The sequence below is a fragment of the Entelurus aequoreus genome, linkage group LG17 (assembly GCF_033978785.1).
Source record: "Entelurus aequoreus isolate RoL-2023_Sb linkage group LG17, RoL_Eaeq_v1.1, whole genome shotgun sequence".
In the NCBI taxonomy this organism is placed as follows: domain Eukaryota; kingdom Metazoa; phylum Chordata; class Actinopteri; order Syngnathiformes; family Syngnathidae; genus Entelurus; species Entelurus aequoreus.
Genome location: NC_084747.1, coordinates 12064397 through 12069396, shown reverse-complemented (window position 1 = coordinate 12069396; position 5000 = coordinate 12064397). Strand labels below are relative to the sequence as shown.

General features: G+C 38.9%; 1 protein-coding gene across 1 annotated transcript in view; it reads left to right on the top strand.

Moving 5' to 3' along the window:
* Nucleotides 1-5000, top strand: part of LOC133632429 (gastrula zinc finger protein XlCGF8.2DB-like) — an 8777-nt gene that overhangs the window by 1141 nt on the left and 2636 nt on the right. The gene's annotated exons all lie outside the window — the stretch shown is intronic.

Sequence of the window (5000 nt, the reverse complement as noted above, 5' to 3'; positions counted from 1 at the left end):
TGTGCGTGCTGCTGCTCCACTAATAGTACTAACATTTAACAGTTAATTTGACTCATTTTCATTAATTACTAGTTTCTATGTAACTGTTTTTATATTGTTTTACTTTCTTTTTTATTCAAGAAAATGTTTTTTCATTTATTTATCTTGTTCTATTTTATTATTATTTTTAAAAATGACCTTATCTTCACCAGACCTGGTTCTTAAAACCAGGTCCAGTCCAGATTATGTCCATCAACACTCAACAGTCATATTGGTGCTTTGTTTGATTTCTTTGGTTAACCCTTTCCATAATTTAATTCCACATACTGATATGCTAAAGGTTTTAAGTGTTGTACGTGCATACACATGTTTTAAATAAGACTTTCCTCTAATGTTGTATTTAGAGATGTCCGATAATATCGGGCTGCCGATATTATCGGCCGATAAATGCTTTAAAATGTAATATCAGAAATTATCGGTATCGGTTTCAAAAAGTTAAATGTATGACTTTTTAAAACGTACACGGTACACGGACGTAGGGAGAAGTACAGAGCAGTTGCGTCTCCCAGTCATACTTGCCAACCCTCCCGATTTTCCCGGGAGACTCCCGAATATCAGCGCCCCTCCCGAAAATCTCTCGGGGCAACCATTCTCCCGAATTTCTCCCGATGTCCACCCAGACAACAATATTGGGGGCGTGCCTTAAAGGCACTGCTTTTGCGTGCCGGCCCAATCACATAATATATACGGCTTTTCACACACACAAGTGAATGCAAGGCATACTTGGTCAACAGCCATACAGGTCACACTGAGGGTGGCCGTATAAACAACTTTAACACTGTTACAAATATGCGCCACACGGTGAACCCACACCAAACAAGAATGACAAACACATTTCGGGAGAACATCCGCACCGTAACACAACATAAACACAACAGAACAAATACCCAGAAGCCCTTGCAGCACTAATTCTTCCGGGACGCTACAATATACACCCCCCGCTACCCCCACCACCCTACCCTCCACCACCACCGCAACCTCCTCATGCTCTCTCACGGAGAGCATGTCCCAAATTCCAAGCTGCTGTTTTGAGGCATGTTAAAAAAAATAATGCACTTTGTGACTTCAATAATAAATATGGCAGTGCCATGTTGGCATTTTTTTCCATAACTTGAGTTGATTTGTTTTGGAAAACCTTGTTACATTGTTTAATGCATCCAGCGGGGCATCACAACAAAATGAGGCATAATAATGTGTTAATTCCACGACTGTATATATCGGTATCAGTTGATATCGGAATCGGTAATTAAGAGTTGGACAATATCGGATATCGGCAAAAAAGCCATTATCGGACATCTCTAGTTATATTTCTCCTCTTTTGTTGAGAAGAATTGTTGTATATTCTTGGCTAGCATGTTATAGTTTGCTTTGTACATCATTTTAGATGTTTGCAAATGCACCAAATCGTGGAATTTCAATATTTGTGATTCAATAAATAAAGTGTTTGTATGTTCCCTATATCCAACATTATGTATTATTCGAATTGATCTTTTTTGTAACACCATTAGTGAATGAAGCACACATGTGTAATTGTTTCCCCATATTTCTGCACAATAACTCAGATATGTAACACTAGCGAGCAGTAGAGAATATGAAGTGATTTTTGGTCTAGAACATGTTTTGCGTTATTCATTATTGACGTGTTTCTTGCTACTTTATGTTGTATATTTTTTACATGAGGTGTCTCCGCTCGGGATGGTTTCCTGCTGACCCCACTATGGACTGGACTCTCACTATTGTGTTAGATCCACTATGGACTGTACTCTCACTATTATGTTAGATCCACTATGGACTGGACTTTCACTAAAATGTTAGATCCACTATGGACTGGACTCTCACTATTGTGTTAGATCCACTATGGACTGGACTTTCACTAAAATGTTAGATCCGCTATGGACTGGACTTTCACAATATTATGTCAGACCCACTCGACATCCATTGCTTTCGGTCTCCCCTGGAGGGGGGTGTGTTACCCACATATGCGGTCCTCTCCAAGGTTTCTCATAGTCATTCACATCGACGTCCCACTGGGGTGAGTTTTCCTTAACGTTATGTGGGATCTGAACCGCGGATGTCGTTGTGGCTTGTGCAGCCCTTTGAGACACTTGTGATTTAGGGCTATATAAATAAACATTGATTGATTGATTTCCAGTTCATTTTTATCATCGATTATTACACCCAAACATGGGTTTTCTTTTGTCCTTTCGGTATCTAAAGGGACAAGCGGTAGAAAATGGATGAATGGTATCTAAAGTCAGGCTCGTCTAGGTATAATTAATGTTCAATCAGCGTTCTGCCTCTTCCCCCTTACATAGATGGAAGTGCAGCACAGAAGAACAAAATAAAGAAATATGGCTAACACTAGCATTCAAGTTGAAACTCAACATTTAAGAGGAGCAGCAACTTCAGTGACAGACTTTAGTCTCACTGACTGCTTGAGTTCAGGTTGTGGTGCAGCGCAGTAATCCTGCCCTGAGTGGGGACTTGCAGGCAGGCACAGAATGCCTCTGTGACTCAACTACTGTATTGTATTGCTCTGAATCAACCCCTCAAATTACAACATGTACTATAAAACTCTGCAGACACTTTTTGTTCAAGTCATTTTTGACTTTGTGGATGAAAACATTTTGTTCCTGAAATAATGATTCAACTTGTTTTATGTGCTAGTACACATTATTTTACAGTACCTCAAATTCAAACTACACTTTGATGTACTTTTATCTATTATAAGATACACTACCGTTCAAAAGTGTGGGGTCACATTAAAATGTCCTTATTTTTCAATGAAGATAACTTTAAACTAGTCTTAACTTTAAACAAATACACTCTATACATTGCTAATGTGGTAAATGACTATTCTAGCTGCAAATGTCTGGTTTTTGGTGCAATATCTACATAGGTGTATAGAGGCCCATTTCTAGCAACTATCACTCCAGTGTTCCAATGTGTTTGCTCATTGGCTCAGAAGGCTAATTGATGATTAGAAAACCCTTGTGCAATCATGTTCACACATCTGAAAACAGTTTAGCTCGTTACAGAAGCTACAAAACTGACCTTCCTTTGAGCTGATTGAGTTTCTGGAGCATCACATTTGTGTGGTCAATTAAACGCTCAAAATGGCCAGAAAAAGAGAACTTTCATCTGAAACTCGACAGTCTATTCTTGTTCTTAGAAATGAAGGCTAGTCCACAAAATTGTTTGGGTGACCCCAAACTTTTGAACGGTAGTGTACATCATTTGAGATTTAAAAACTCCGAAATCTGGGTCAATTGCCGTTTCCCAAAGCACTGGTGAGAAGCACTGATGCTAACAAGTAATTGAAGAATACAAATAACAATTTGCCATTTGAAAGTGATGTTTAGTAAATTAAAAAGTACCAATGATTGTCACACACACACTAGGTGTGGCGAAATTATTCTCTGCATTTGACCCATCCCCTTGTTCACCCCCTGGGAGGTGAGGGGAGCAGTGAGCAGCAGCAGTGGCCGCACCCGGGAATCATTTTTGGTGATTTAACCCCAAATTCCAACCCTTGATGCTGAGTGCCAAGCAGGGAGGTAATGGCTCCCATTTTTATAGTCTTTGGTATGACTCCATCCATTCCACTGTCTGTAAATTCGTTTTAGGGCCACGGTTTTGCTTCTTCTTTTATGGGCCCTGCAAAGCCGGCGGCGTTTCTGGGTGTTGTTGATAAATGGCTTTCGCTTTGCATAGTAAAGTTTTAACTTGCACTTACAGATGTAGCGACGAACTGTAGTTACTAACAAGTGTTTTTCTGAATGTTAACTTGAAATAAATGTCTTATAGTATTCAGTACACCACTGAGACTTTGTTTACTGCACAATGTTTGTGATGACAAACAAAATAACTTTGAGAGGAAAATAAGTTGATGTAAAAGATATCACCACATGGGCTCAGGAACACTTCAGAAAAAGACTTGTTAGTAACTACAGTTCGTCGCTACATCTGTAAGTGCAAGTTAAAACTCTACTATGCAAAGCCAAAGCCATTGATCAACAACACCCAGAAACGCCGCCGGCTTCGCTGGGCCCGTAAAAGGAGAAGCAAAACCGTGGAATGGATTACCTGTAATGTTGCACCATAGATATGAACACACTGACAGTTGTCAGCTGTAAGCATATATTACCCCCATCAAACATGGTGGAAATGTTTGTCATGAAAAGTAAGGATGCAACGGTACTTTGTAAGATCCAGCACAAGACAATACGACCTTGATATACAAAAAATGGTGATATTATTCCAGATCAAATTATATGAAAAAACTAATCTTGATTATTATTTTTTTTGCCATATCCTCTCTGCTCTACTCAGATCTGTCGACCTTGTATGGATCCTTGCATCCTTACAACGACGAAGGGACTTCTTATCTAATGACTCACAGTATTTGTCCATCAAATCACAGCCGGTGCAATGTTATTTTCCACGCAATAGTTCAGAAATATTACTTGTACAGTACAGTCCAGAAGTTTGGACACACCTTCTCATTCAATGCGTTTTCTTTATTTTCGTGACTATTTACATTGTAGATTGTCCCTGGAGGCATCAAAACTATGAATGAACACATGTGGAGTTATGTACTTAACAACAAAAAAGGTGAAATAATTGAAAATATGTTTTATATTCTAGTTTCTTCAAAATAGCCACCCTTTGCTCTGATTGCACACTCTTGGCATTCTCTCGATGAGCTTCAAGAGGTAGTCACCTGAAATGGTTTTCACTTCACAGGTGTGCTTGAAGCTCATTGAGAGAATGCCAAGAGTGTGCAAAGCCGTAATCCGAGCAAGCTATTTTGAAGAAACTACAATATAAAACATTTTTTCAGTTATTTCACCTTTTTTTTGTTAAGTACATAACTCCACATGTGTTCATTCATAGTTGTGATGCCTTCAGTGACAATCTACAATGTAAATAGTCATGAAAATAAAGAAAACACATTGAAA